The 15,667-nt window shown below is 46.0% G+C and overlaps 1 pseudogene; it reads right to left on the bottom strand.

Moving 5' to 3' along the window:
- Nucleotides 1–400: 400 nt before the first annotated feature.
- LOC110492869 (uncharacterized) overlaps nucleotides 401–15,667 on the bottom strand; it is a 40,411-nt pseudogene continuing 25,144 nt past the window's right edge.

Raw genomic sequence — 15,667 nt, 5'->3', positions numbered from 1 at the left:
CATCATGTACATGTATATGTTTCATATGGTGCCAATATGTTCCCATTCATTTTTGTCAATTTCTGGGGGCTCTTCCCTTACTTTCATAAATAGCAGAAAATCAATCCTTTAGTCAACATTCATTCCGGTTATTGACTATGGTAATATCGTCTATATGAATGCAGCTGCCACTGTATTGGAGCCATTAGACGCAGTTTATCATTACGCAGTGTGCTTTATTTTGGGTGATAGGTTCAGTGCACATCATATTTAAATACACAGTAGGAAAACCCCATTACTTGTTTTATCCAGGAATTTAAAATCAACTTATTTACACCATTACACATTCATTCATTTTTAGTTATGTGGCCTTAACCCTCCCGTTGTCCTGGTATTGTGTCTAGTCCCCGCGTCCTCCGGGTCACCCTGTCCCGTCCTGGCTAAAGGCCCAATGTGTGCAAGTGTGACAGTAGGCGTGTGAACAGCCTTTGTAGATGTATTTCTTACACCTGCAGCACACCTAGTGTGTCTTGGAGTCCTTCTTGGCTGGGCAGAGCTGACACCTCTTCCTCTTACTTGCCCCGGTGGCCGGGCGGGGCAGCGGCCGTGCCAGCGGCGGGGCCCTCGCGCTGTTGATCACGACGCCGCTTCGGTGCGGGGCAGATGCTGCCTTCTTTGGATCAGCGGCTTCACGAGTGCCTTTCCCAGCTGCTCGAGGAACACCCTGCGCTTGTTCCGCTTGCCAGGCATCCAGTCAGGCTTGATCTCTCGCCATATGACAAAGGCGTTGTAGGAGGACACGTCAAGGATGTTGTGGAAGACGACCAGGGGCCAGCGGGCAGTCATCCGTCTGCAGCTGTAGGTGCCCACCACCTTGTCTAGGTTGTCCACGCCGCCCTTGTTGCAGTTGTAGTCTAGGATGAGGGCCGGCTTCCTGTCGCGGCGATCGCTAATGTGGCCCTTTGTGTGCAGCGTGCTCAAAAGTAGCACGTTCTTGTTTCTCTTTGCCAGGTAGGACACCAGAGTGGCGGTGGGCGTGAAGGCGAACCTGGAGGACAGGACCTGTCTGCCCCTGGACTCGAGCAGCGCGGGCGGGAGCTCGGCCTTGTTCTTTCTCACCGTGCCCACCATGGTGAGGTTCCTCTCGAGGAGCCGCTGGCCCAGGTCGTAGGAGGTGAAGAAGTTGTCGCAGGTGATGTTGCGACCGCTCAGGCCCGTTGTCAGATCGAGGACGACGCGCATCCCCTGGTTCTTCTCGGGGCCTCCGCCGGCCGCCTTGCCGGTGTACACTTGCATCTTCCAAGCGTAGCTGGACTTGGCGTCGCAGGCCACCCACGACTTGATGCCGTATTTGGCCGGCTTGCTGGGGATGTACTGACGGAAAGGACAGCGGCCTTTCGGAAAGGGGACAAGACATTAGTGTGGTTACTGTGTCACGGGGGCCAAGGGCCAAATTTTGTGTGACACACGCTGCCAGCGCTGCTAGAGCCGCTGCTTGTACCACTGCTACGGCAGCACTGCCTCTCTGTATAGACATATAAGCACATGTGCGCACGCACGCGCACGCACAGTACCTCTGAACGGGACCAGTTAATCGTCCACCGTCACGTCGGGCCCCGGGTTGTAGAGGGCCGGCAGCCGCGCCTCCCACAGGTCCCAGACCTCCCATATGACTGCGAGTTTGTCCGTGGCGAGTCTGGCGGGTCTCGACTGGCGGTCGTCGAATCGCAGCAGCCTCAAGTACCTGTGAAAGACCTCTCGGTGTCCCACAGGCTTGCCGCGGCCTCGCCCCGGGACCTGTAGACGCCCGCTAGGATCAGCAGCCCTACATAGGCGCGCAGGTCCGTGGCGTCCATGGGTCACCAGCCGTCGCCGTATTTTCTGGCCCTGTGCAGGTTCGTCATTTCAACAATTATCCTTTCTATCGCCGGTGTGACAAACAGGTGGAAGGCGGACGCGATGTCGCGGGCCTGTGTCGCGGCATAGACCGTGGGGCCCGGAGTCTGGTCCGGCCCGGCGTGGCAGATCGTGAGGGGCCCGCGGCGGCGGCCGTAGGCCACGGGGGACCACTCGATTTTGCCGTTTTTCGACAACAACGGCTGCTCCCGTTGGTCCGGGGCCGAGGAGATCTCTTCCTCGCCGCGGTCCTCGCGCTCGTCCTCGTCCTCGGGCGGCTCTTCCTCGGGCTGCTCTTCCTCAGAAGAGGGAGAAGAGGCATCGTCGACCTTGCAGCGCTCGGGGTTGTATTCCTCCCCCCCCCCGCCTTCATCTTCCAAAACCTCTTCCTCCTCCTCCTCCTCCTGGCAATCCGAGTAGTCTTCTTGGTCCACACTGGACAAGATCTGGAGACTGAGACCCGAAAATGCACGAGGCTCGCTTGCGCGCTCGTGTGTAGCCGTGTGCAGTCGACCCACCCAGCCGAGCAACAATAACACTCGGCTGCTCTCTAGCTCACAACGGAGCACGTCTGGACCTGTGCAGCGGCTGGCTGGGTCGCTCTGAGCCACGAGCGCAACAAGAACACTCAGTTGCTCTCTAGCACACAGTGGCGCACGTCCGGAGCTGTGCAGCTGCTGGCTGGGTCGCTCTGACCCGCGAGCGCACAACCTCGCCACGCTCGCAGACACTCTAGTACGCTCCACGGCATACGCCTCGCTAGTGGCTGACAGGGTCGCTCTGACTCGCAGAGCACAGAGCGGAGAGCGCCAGCCCTGGAAACACAGGGCCTGGGTTGCACTGACCCACGAGCGCAGAGCGCAGATCGCAACAAGAACACTCGGCTGCTCTCTAGCACACAGCGGAGCACGTCCGGACCTGTGCAGCGGCTGGCTGGGTCGCTCTGACCCACGAGCGCAGAGCGGGGAGCCGGGGACAGCCTCGCCACACTCGCAGACACTCTACTACGCTCGACAGCATACGCCTCGCCAGTGGCTGGCAGGGTTGCTCTGAGCCACGAGCGCGACTCTAACACTTGGCTGCTCTCTAGCACACAGCGAGGCACGTCCGGACCTGTGTAGCGGCTTGCAGCGGTGAGGCCAGAGCACAGAGCGCAGAGCGGGGAGCCGGGCACAGCCTCGCCACACTCGCAGACTCTCTACTATGCTCGAAGGCACACGCCTCGACAGTGGCTGGCACGGTCGCTCTGACCCGCCAGCGCAAGAGCGCCAGCCCTCCACACACAGGGCCTGGGTTGCTCTGACCCGCGAGCGCAGAGCACAGAAAGGGGAGCCCTCCACACACAGGACCTGGGTCACCCTGACCCCAGGACCACGGGAGGGTTAAACAACTGAGATCGTAAGCGAATATGTTATCATTCAACTTAAATTCTTTAAGACAATACAATAAATATTTCATAGGGCTTTATTTCAAGTTTTACCCAAATACTGGCCTGAACTAATGGTGTCAGACCACATCAGGCCTGCAAGTCACATTATACTGGCTTGCAAAGCGATGTGTAATTTCTATTGGAACCAGCCAAAGTGGGGATATCCAAAGTTTGGAGAAAAATTCAAACGCAACCGGCATCCAAAATGAATGCCAGGGTTGGACAGATTAAGATATGAGACTACTTTTAAAGCATCTAAACTGGAACAAATCAAATTGTGTTTGTCACATGCGCCGAATACAACAGGTGCCTTACCGTGAAATGCTTACTTAAAATCCCTTAACCAACAACGAAGTTTTAAGGAAAATGAGTTTACTAAATAAACTAAAGTAAAAAAGTAATACAAATGTGTTTTACTGCTTAAAGAATATTGTTATATGTTAGTGTTTTTTCTAACCTGATACACACTTGTCTTGGTGTGACATAGTCATTTAACTCGGCTTACAGCTAAGAGACGTTTGGGTGAAACCGCAGCATGTGAAATCCTGTGGGTTTACTATCTACAGAAAGTATGGAACCTTGCAGAAAGGGGTACAATATAATGTTTGTTGTTGTGAATGCAGTTAGTCCGAGGGCTAAACCGTCTATCAACCTCGTGGTATCTTAAAGTCTGCACAGACAACCAGTTACCTTTTACACACTATCTGCTGACTGGCACATACACGGAAAGGAGTTGCATTTTCTCTCTAAAAGCAGAGACCTGGCTATGTTTGTTAACCTCTCTGGGAGCGGATCCCTGTTCCGCTAGCGGAACCCCTCGTCAACAGCCAGTGGAATTGCAGGGTGCCAAATTCAAACAACAGAAATCTCATAAATCAAATTTCTCAAACATACAACTGTTAGGCACCATTTTAAAGATAACATTCTCGTTAATCCAGCCACAGTGTCTGATTTCAAAAAGGCTTTACAGCGAAAGCTCCACAAATGATTATGTTAGGTCACCACCAAGTCACAGAAATACACAGACATTTTTCCAGCCAAAGAGAGGAGTAACAAAAAGCAGAAACATAGATAAAATGAATCACTAACCTTTGATAATCTTCATCACATGACACTCATAGGACTTCATGTTACACAATACATGTACGTTTTGTTCATATGACACTCATGTTACACAATACATGTTTCATAATGTGCATATTTATATCCAAAAATCTCAGTTTACATTGGCGCCTTATGTGCAGTAATGTTTTGATTCCAAAACATCCAGTGATTTTGCAGAAATACTAATAATAAACATTGATAAAAGATACAAGTGTTATTCACAGAATTAAAGATAGACTTCTCCTTAATGCAACCGCTGTGTCAGATTTCGAAAAAACTTTATGGAAAAAGCATAATCTGAGAACGGCGCTCAGAACCCAAAACGGCCAGAGGAATATCCGCCATTTTGGAATCAACAAAGTTAGAACCAACACCATAAATATTCACTTACCTTTGATGTTCTTCATCAGAAGGCACTCCCAGGAATCCCAGTTTGACAATAAATGACAGATTTTTTCCATAAAGTTCCATCATTTATGTCCAAATAGCCACTTGTTGTTAGCATGTTCAGCCCAGTAATCCATCTTCATGAGGCGCAGGCACTTCATCCAGACAAAAACTCGAAAGGGTCCGTTACAGTCCTTTAGAAACATGCCAAACGATGTATGGAATCAATCGTTAGGATGTTTTTAACATAAAACATCAATAATGTTCCAACCGGAACATTTGTCTTCAGAAAAGCATTGGAACGAGAGGTAACTCTGTCGGGTGCGCGCGTCATGAGACCGAGGCTCTCTGCCATACCAGTGACTCAAAGAGGTCTCATGAGCCCCTCCTTTATACTATAATCCTCAAACCAGTTTCTAATGATGGTTGACATCTAGTGGAAGCCCTAGGAAGTGCAACTTCATCCATATCTCAATGTGTATTCGGTAGGCTAAGCTTTGGAAAACTACAAACCTCAGATGTCCCACTTCCTGTTTGGATTTTTCTGAGGTTTTCGCCTGCCATATGAGTTCTGTTTTAAACTCACAGACGTCATTCAAACAGTTTAGAAACGTCAGAGTGTTTTCTATCCAATACTACTAATAATATGCATATATTAGCATCTGGGACTGAGTAGCAGGCAGTTTACTCTGGGCACGCTTTTCATCCAAAAGTGAAAATTCTGCCCCCTATCCAAATGAAGTTATGCTTTCAACTCTGAACCATTCTTGATGATGTTGATTGCTTCGTTATTGCAAATCTTATAATAAAGCTGTTGTTGGAAGAATTTACAGTCTCTCTCTTCCTCTAGAATTTCTCTGACACCCGTTTCCCGGAAACTAGGCATATGTTGCGGGTCACTACTTCACAGGAGAGCCGTTTTAACATCGTTTTTTGGGATGGCAGAAATGCCTACTGAAACGTGAACTTTCATATGCCTTAATAAAAAACTTGTCTGCCTACTGTAAATACGAATAAAATTGTTAAATTACGAGCCGATTTGGTTTAGCAATAGAAAAGCTGGTCAGTATGTCTAGGTAATCATGTCTAGCGCAGATTGTTTTGAAAGGTATCATGTATTAAAACTGCATAAGTGTTGAGCTCCACTTTCTGGAGGACTGAGTTTTGAAATCAGGGAAATTTGAGTATGATAGCTAAGGAGATGGAGAAAACACCTGCCTCTGGATTACGACTTCAAACTAAGGCAAACATAGCATCCGACAGGAGACGCGTCCAACCATGAATTATGTAAATGGGTAAGATAGTCTAGCTAGCTACATTTTCAGATATTACATGTTAATAATTTTGACAGAAAGATACATTTTCTTGGCTAGCTATAATGATAGCTAGCAAATATTGAACCTGGTTGGTTACCTACCTGCAGATTCATGCAGGATAGTAACGTCATGAGTTGTGATTAGGGTTCATTGTTAACCTAGCTAAGTTAGCTGGATGGCTCGCTAGATAACGTTACGTGTAGACATTATTATTCGTATTTCAAATCCATTTGCTTAGCTAGCTATAGCCTAATATTAGCTAGCTAGATACATGTCGGGTTTGTTTGTAAATTCAGTCTGGCCATCTACTCCAATTTCAGAGTAATCTCGTCTATGTGACAAAGAGCGCTGAATAACCGATGAATTTACAAATGCTCAACACCCATTCAATATGGCTGGTGTCAGTAGATGTCAGCAAAAAAAGTGTAATTAAATTGTTGCCAGCAGCACAGTTACAGTCACCAAATCAAATCAAATCAAATGTATTTATATAGCCCTTCGTACAGCTGATATCTCAAAGTGCTGTACAGAAACCCAGCCTAAAACCCCGAACAGCAAGCAATGCAGGTGTAGAAGCACGGTGGCTAGGAAAAACTCCCTAGAAAGGACAAAACCTAGGAAGAAACCTAGAGAGGAACCAGGCTATGTGGGGTGGCCAGTCCTCTTCTGGCTGTGCCGGGTGGAGATTGTAACAGAACATGGCCAAGATGTTCAACTGTTCATAAATTACCAGCATGGTCAAATAATAATAATCACAGGCAGAACAGTTGAAACTGGAGCAGCTGCACGGCCAGGTGGACTGGGGACAGCAAGGAGTCATCATGTCAGGTAGTCTTGAGGCATGGTCCTAGGGCTCAGGTCCTCCGAGAGAGAGAGAGAATTAGAGAGAGCATAATTCAATTCACACAGGACACCGGATAGGACAGGAGAAGTACTCCAGATATAACAAACTGACCCTAGCCCCCCGACACATAAACTACTGCAGCATAAATACTGGAGGCAGAGACAGGAGGGGTCAGGAGACACTGTGGCTCCATCCGAGTACACCCCCGGACAGGGCCAAACAGGAAGGATATAACCCCACCCACTTTGCCAAAGCACAGCCCCCACACCACTAGAGGGATATCTTCAACCACCAACTTACCATCCTGAGACAAGGCCGAGTATAGCCCACAAAGTTCTCCGCCACGCCAACCCAGACAGGAAGATCACATCAGTGACTCAACCCACTCAAGTGACGCACCCCTCCTAGGGACGGTATGAAAGAGCCCTAGTAAGCCAGTGACTCCCCTGTAATAGGGTTAGAGGCAGAGAATCCCAGTGGAAAGAGGGGAACCGGCCAGGCAGAGACAGCAAGGGCTGTTCGTTACTCCAGAGCCTTTCCGTTCACCTTCACACTCCTGGGCCAGACTACACTCAATCATATGACCCACTGAAGAGATAGGTCTTCAGTAAAGACTTAAAGGTTGAGACCGAGTTTGCGTCTCTCACATGAAAGCTCTGGATAACATGAAAACAGCCTAATCAGCTCTGCTAGGGCAAGTAAAATGGTCAGAGTGGGGTGTTCTCTCATTATGGCCTGGGTAAGCCGTCATTGTAAATAAGAATTTCTTCTTAACTGACAAGCCTAGTTAAATAAAAAACATATAATAATATGGAGATGGTACCCCTTTTGTTGCTATTACATCCTACACACTTATGGGAAGGCTTTCTACTAGATGTTGGAATATTGCTGCAGGGACTTGCTTACGTTCAGCCACAAGAGCATTAGTGAGGTTGGACACTAATGTTGGGCGATGGCTCGCAGTCAACGTTCCAATTCATCCCAGAGGTGTTTGATGGGGTTGAAGTCAGGGCTCTGTGCAGGCCAGTCAAGTTCTTCCACACCGATCTTGACAAACCATTTCTGTATGGACCTCGCTTTGTGCTCGAGGGCATTGTCATGCTGAAACAGAAAAGGGCCTTCCCCAAACTGTTGCCACAAAGTTGGAAATACAGAGTTGTGTAGAAATTCATTGTATACTGTAGCGTTAAGGTTTCCCTTCACTAGAACTAAGGGGCCTAGCCTGAACCAGCCCCAGACTATTATTCCTCCTCGACCAAACTTTTCAGTTGGCACTATGCAGTGGGGTAGGTAGCGTTCTCCTGGCATCCGCTAAACCCAGATATGTCCGCGGGGCTGCCAGATGGTGAAGTGGGATTTATCACTCCAGAGAACGTGTTTCCACTGCTCCAGAGTCCAAATGCGGCGAGCTTTACACCATTCCAACCGATGCTTGACATTGTGCATGGTGATCTTAAGCTTGTGTGTGGCTGCTCGGCCATGGAAACCCATTTCATGGAGCTCGCGACTAACAGTTCTTGTGCTGATATGATTCACAATAACAGCACTTACAGTTGACCAGGGCAGCTCTAGCAGGGCAGAAATTTGAAGATCTGACTTGTTGGAAAGGTGTCATCTTACAACAGTGCCACGTTTAAAGTCACTGAGCTCTTCAGTAAGGCCATTCTACTGCCAATGTTTTTTATGGAGAATGCATGGGTCTGTGCTCAATGTTATACACCTGTCAGCAACAGGTGTGACTGAAGTAGCCTCATCCACTAATTTGAAAGGGGTGTCCACGTACATTTATATATATATTGTAGAAGGGGTAAGGATGCCAAAATGACACCTAAGCTGCAGAAGGAAATAAAATGAAAAATACAAGAAATACTTAAAAAACTCAGAGGAATAATTATTTTTCTGCAGGGGGAAGCAGGCTTAGACCTGTGTTACCTGGATAAAGCTGTCTGTCACCACCAGTAGTGAGATAATCTCCCCCTAGGAGAGGGTCCAACCATATTTTACTGCAGTACAGAGTACGCCTCAGTTGCAGAGAGCTACTTTTATATTCCTCAGCAAGTCACCACCTGAGGGCCTATTGGATCAGTCACCACTTGTATAGATGATTGAACATGCTTTAACACTAGGGTATCAATCATGGTTGTTGATTAATCATCTTTGTAACACTGCATTCACCATGGTAATGGTCATGGCAGACATTCAATTGCCTTGATTTGTCTGAGAAAGTATTGAAAAAATACTGTAAATACATGATATCTGGCACAATGACTGTATACAGCTGAGCAAATTACACTTGAATTATTGGATCTGCTAGTCTTTGTAGAAAGATAGAGGCATGGAAAGGTGAATTGGGAGAGGAGGAAAAGAAAAGGAGAGGGAGGAAGGGTGTAATATTCTTACTTTTGATTTCTGAAACTGAACAAGTCTTCCAGGAAACCAACTAAGAAAAACACAAAACCAATTCAAGGTGTTGTTTGGTGCAGGAGTGGGCTCTGTGCTTTACAGTTGTCCTCGGGTAAAGGGGGACAGCATAAAGGGAGAGAAAGAAGGAAAGAGCGAGAAAGAAAGAAAGTGAAAGAAGGACCACATCCAGGGTGGTAGAGGGATGCGAGATGGATCTAAGCAGTACTGAATAATGCTGTGGGATGGTGTACCGGGGATGTCGGGTCAATACAGGACCAGTCTGGTTGGCTGGGGGTACAGAGGAACAGAGGAGAGAATAGATTAGCTGTGGCTTAGGCCCATACTCGTTTGGCCCTACAGCATGATGTTCCAGGAGTGTATCCCAAATGGCACCCTATTCCCTACAAATTGTATTACTTTGTAGAGAATAGGGTGTCATTTATATAGTGCACTATATAGGGAATTTGGGACTAAGCCCAGGTGTAATGGATGGGACCATACCCAGCCACTCATTCATTAAAGCATTAAACAATAGCACACATTTAGGCAGTTTGTGTTGGCCAAAGACCTTCTGTTTTGGACTGTTTTTCTTTTTTGTTACATTTCACAAGAAAGAGGCAACAGAATGCGTGTGACAGAATACATTTAGGTAAGGAGAGGGAAATAGAAAAGGGGAGAGCGAGATAGAGAAGGAAACAGTACACACTTGACAGTGTTCAGCTCTGCACTTGTCAGGAAGAGGAACAATAATTATTTTGAAATGTGTATGTGGGGGGGGTCAATCAACTCAACTACAGCAAGATCATCTAATGAATGAATTAACATTTGTTTTGATGTACTTGGTCAATAATTAAGATTTAAAGGGCTTCCAAAAAGTATGCTATCCAGTATGTCCATGGCAGTTTGATACAATGCTTTTCCACTCAGTTTGCCTCTCTTATAGTGCAACAGTGCCCTCCTGTGTTCAGAAAGAGACAGAAACTCAAGACATACAGTGGGGCAAAAAAGTATTTAGTCAGCCACCAATTGTACAAGTTCTCCCACTTAAAAAGATGAGAGAGGCCTGTAATTTTCATCATAGGTACACTTCAATTGGCAAAATGAGAAAAAGAAATCCAGAAAATCACATTGTAGGATTTTTAATGAATTTATTTGCAAATTATGGTGGAAAATAAGTATTTGGTCACCTACAAACAAGCAAGATTTCTGGCTCTCACAGACCTGTAACTTCTTCTTTAGAGGCTACTCTGTCCTCCACTCGTTACCTGTATAAAAGACACCTGTCCACAACCTCAAACAGTCACACTCCAAACTCCACTATGGCCAAGACCAAAGAGCTGTCAAAGGACACCAGAAACAAAATTGTAGACCTGCACCAGGCTGGGAAGACTGAATCTGTAATAGGTAAGCAGCTTGGTTTGAAGAAATCAACTGTGGGTGCAATTATTAGGAAATGGAAGACATACAAGACCACAGATAATCTCCCTCGATCTGGGGCTCCACGCAAGATATCACCCCGTGGTGTCAAAATGATCACAAGAACAGTGAGCAAAAATCCCAGAACCACACGGGGGGACCTAGTGAATGACCTGCAGAGAGCTGGGACCAAAGTAACAAAGCCTACCATCATTAACACACTACGCCGCCAGGGACTCAAATCCTGCAGTGCCAGACGTGTCCCCCTGCTTAAGCCAGTACACGTCCAGGCCCGTCTGAAGTTTGCTAGAGAGCATTTGGATGATCCAGAAGAAGATTGGGAGAATGTCATATTGTCAGATGAAACCAAAATATAACTTTTTGGTAAAAACTCAACTCGTCGTGTTTGGAGGACAAAGAATGCTGAGTTGCATCCTAAGAACACCATACCTACTGTGAAGCATGGGGGTGGAAACATCATGCTTTGGGTCTGTTTTTCTGCAAAGGGACCAGGGCGACTGATTCGTGTAAAGGAAAGAATGAATGGGGCCATGTATCATGAGATTTTGAGTGAAAATCTCCTTCCATCAGCAAGGGCATTGAAGATTAAACGTGGCTGGGTCTTTCAGCATGACAATGATCCCAAACACACTGCCCGGGCAAAGAAGGAGTGGCTTCGTAAGAAGCATTTCAAGGTCCTGGAGTGGCCTAGCCAGTCTCAAGATCTCAACCCCATAGAAAATCTTTGGAGGGAGTTGAAAGTCCGTGTTGCCCAGCAACAGCCCTAAAACATCACTGCTCTAGAGGAGATCTGCATGAATGGGCCAAAATACCAGCAACAAATACCAGTGTGTGAAAACCTTGTGGAGACTTGCAGAAAACGTTTTACCTCTGTCATTGCCAACAAAGGGTATATAACAAAGTATTGAGATAAACTTTTGTTATTGACCAAATACTTATTTTCCACCATAATCTGCAAATAAATTCAATAAAAATCCTACAATGTGATTTTCTGGAGAAAAAAAATCTAATTTTGTCTGTCATAGTTGAAGTGTACCTATGATGAACATTTTACTGGCCTCTCTCATCTTTTTAATTGGGAGAACTTGCACAATTGGTGGCTGACTAAATACTTTTTTGCCCCACTGTATCTAAATACTTTAAAGGTAGACTCAGCGATAAGACGTAGAGGCAGAAAATAAACAGCATAGTAGGTCAATTTACGCAATAACCAAGAGCGTTGAAGCGCGAGGCTCAACTAATCCATTGTTTTGGTCTTGTGGAGCATGAAGCCAACCCGTGCACATGCATCTCACTCATCTCAATATTTACATTTTTCTCATTTAGCAGACACTTAAGATAGCTAGGTGGGAGGACAACCACATATCAGTAAAATCCGAGCTGGTGGAGAGGGCGGGTCGGTGTGAGGAGGGGGATTATTTAACCAACATCTCCAATCTCATCTCATTGATTGGACTCCAGGTTAACTAACTCGCGACTCCAATTAGCTTTTGGAGAAGTCATTAGGGGTTCACATACTTTTTCCAACCTACACTGCGAATGTTTAAATGATGTATTCAATATAAACAAGAAAAATACAAAAATGTGTGTTATTAGTTTAAGCACATTATGTTTGTCTATTGTGACTTAGATGCAGATCAGGTCAAATTTGATGACCAATTTATGCAGAAATCCAGGTATTTCAAAAGGCTCACACACATTTTTCTTGCCACTGAATTTCCATATTAAGTATGAGTGAGAATTATGGAGTGGGTGTTTCTATTGGAGTTACAGTGTGTGTGTGTGTGTGTGTGTGTGTGTGTGTGTGTGTGTGTGTGTGTGTGTAGGGTCCAGTGAATACCTATAGATCCTGAAATAAAAGGCCAATAAAGATAGAAGGTAAACTCTGTCCATTTAGCTATTTGGTTAGACATTTATCAGTTGTGTTCCAGAGCCTATTGGTGTCAGACTTGATGGACCGGTACCTCTTAACGAGAAGCAGCAGAGAAAATATTCTATGGCTTGGGTGGTTGGGGTCATTGACAATTTTCCAGGCCTTCTTTTCATACTGCCTGATATAGAGGTCATTGTTGTCATGGAGCGAGGCCCCATGGAGCGAGGCCCCAGTGAGGTACTAGAATGGCGCTATTGGCATACCAAGCAAATCAAATTTGTCACATACACATGGTTAGCAGTTGTTAGTGGCACCCCATCCCGGATCTGGGAGCGTAATCATCGACTGACACTAATTAGCATAGCGCAACGGACATAAATATTACTAGAAAATATTCCTCTTCATGAAAATCACAAGTGAAATATGTTGAGACATAGCTTAGCCTTTTGTTAATCACCTTGTCATCTCAGATTTTCTAAATATGCTTTACAGCCAAAGGAAGACAAGCATTTGTGTAAGTTTATCGATAGCCTAGCATAGCATTATGTCCAGCTAGCAGCAGGTAACTTGATCACGAAAATCAGAAAAGCAATCAAATTAAATCGTTTACCTTTGATGAGCTTCGGATGTTTTCACTCACGAGACTCCCAGTTAGATAGCCAATGTTCCTATTTTCCAAAAATATAATTTTTGTAGGCGAAATAGCGCCGTTTGTTCTTCACGTTTGGCTGAGAAATCGACCGGAAATTGCGGTCACGAAAACGCCGAAAAATATTCCAAATTAGCTCCATAATATTGACAGAAACATGGCAAACGTTGTTTAATATCAATCCTCAAGGTGTTTTTCAAACATCTATTCAATAACATATCCACCGGGACAATTGGTTTTTCAGTAGGACCGATTGGAAAAATGGCTACCTCTGTATTTTACGCGAGAAACACTCTGAGAGCCATCAGGTGACCACTTACATAATGTAGCCGCTTAAGGGTATTCTTCAACATAAATGCGTAAAACTACGTCACAATATTGTAGACACCTTGGGGAATACGTTGACAAAGTAATATGGTTGATAGCCCATTCACTGCTCAATAGGGACGCATTGGAACGCAAAGCTTTGAAAACATGAGGCACTTCCGGATTGGATTTTTCTCAGGCTTTCGCCTGCAATATCAGTTCTGTTATACTCACAGACAATATTTTTAGTTTTGGAAAATTTTGAATGTTTTCTATCCTAAGCTGTCAATTATATGCATATTCTAGCATATTGTCCTGACAAAATATCCCGTTTACTTTGGGTATGTTATTTTTCCAAAAATGAAAATACTGCCCCCTAGTCACAATAGGTTAATGCGAGTGTAGCGAAATGCTTGTGCTTCTAGTTCTGACAATGCAGTAATAACCAACGAGTAATCTAACCTAACAATTACAAAACTACTACCTTATACACACAAGTGTAAAGGGGTAAAGAATATGTACATAAAGATATTTGAATGAGTGATGGTACAGAACGGCATAGGCAAGATGCAGTAGATGGTATCGAGTACAATATATACATATGAGATGAGTAATGTAGGGTATGTAAACATTATATTAAGTAGCATTGTTTAAAGGGGCTAGTGATATATTTTCCATCAATTCACATTATTAAAGTGGCTGGAGTTGAGTCAGTGTGTTGGCAGCAGCCAATCAATGTTAGTGGTGGCTGTTTAACAGTCTGATGGCCTTGAGATAGAAGCTGTTTCTCAGTCTCTCGGTCCCTGCTTTGATGCACCTGTACTGACCTCGCATTCTGGATGATAGCGGGGTGAACAGGCAGTGGCTCGGGTGGTTGTTGTCCTTGATGATCTTTATGGCCTTCCTGTGACATCGGGTGGCGTAGGTTTCCTGGAGGGCAGGTAGTTTGCCCCCGGTGATGCGTTGTGCAGACCTCAGTACACTCTGGAGAGCCTTATGGTTGTGGGCGGAGCAGTTGCCGTACCAGGCGGTGATACAGCCCGACAGGATGCTCTCGATTGTGCATCTGTAGAAGTTTGTGTGCTTTTGGTGACGAGCCAAATTTCTTCAGTCTACTGAGGTTGAAGAGGCGCTGCTGCGCCTTCTTCACGACACTGTCTGTGTGGGTAGAGCAATTCAGTTTGTCCGTGATGTGTAAGCCGAGGAATTTAAAACTTACTACCCTCTCCACTACTGTCCCATCGATGTGGATAGGGGTGTGCTCCTTCTGCTGTTTCCTGAAGTCCACAATCATCTCCTTTGTTTTGTTGACATTGAGTGTGAGATTATTTTCCTGACACCACACTCCGAGGGCCCTCACCTCCTCCCTGTAGGCCGCCACGTCGTTGTTGGTAATCAAGCCTACCACTGTAGTGTCGTCCGCAAACTTGATGATTGAGTTGGAGGGGTGCATGGCCACGCAGTCGTGGGTGAACAGGGAGTACAGGAGAGGGCTCAGAACGCATCCTTGTGGGGCCCCAGTGTTGAGGATCAGCGGGGTGGAGATGTTGTTACCTACCCTCACCACCTGGGGGCGGCCCGTCAGGATGTCCAATACCCAGTTGCACAAGGCGGCGTCGAGACCCAGGAGCTCAAGCTTGATGACGAGTTTGGAGGGTACTATGGTGTTAAATGCTGAGCTGTAGTCGATGAACAGCATTCTCACATAGGTAGTCCTCTTGTCCAGATGGGTTAGGGCAGTGTGGTTACGATTGCGTCGTCTGTGGACCTATTTGGGCGGTAAGCAAATTGAAGTGGGTCTAGGGTGTCAGGTAGGGTGGAGGTGATATTGTCCTTCACTAGTCTCTCAAAGCACCTCATGATGACGGGGCGGTAGTAATTTAGCTCAGTTACCTTGGCTTTCTTGGAAACAGGGACAATGGTGGCCCTCTTGAAGCATGTGGGAACAGCAGACTGGTATAAGGATTGATTGAATATGTCCGTAAAAATGCTCATTCATCGCAGCTCTAAATAAGAGGCATAAACATAGTCATCATTTATACCT

This window comes from Oncorhynchus mykiss, chromosome 16, assembly GCF_057628025.1.
Source record: "Oncorhynchus mykiss isolate SJ-2025 chromosome 16, ASM5762802v1, whole genome shotgun sequence".
Classification (NCBI taxonomy): Eukaryota; Metazoa; Chordata; class Actinopteri; order Salmoniformes; family Salmonidae; genus Oncorhynchus; species Oncorhynchus mykiss.
Note: the sequence above shows the minus strand (reverse complement) of the source record. Positions and strands in the feature narration are given on the sequence as shown.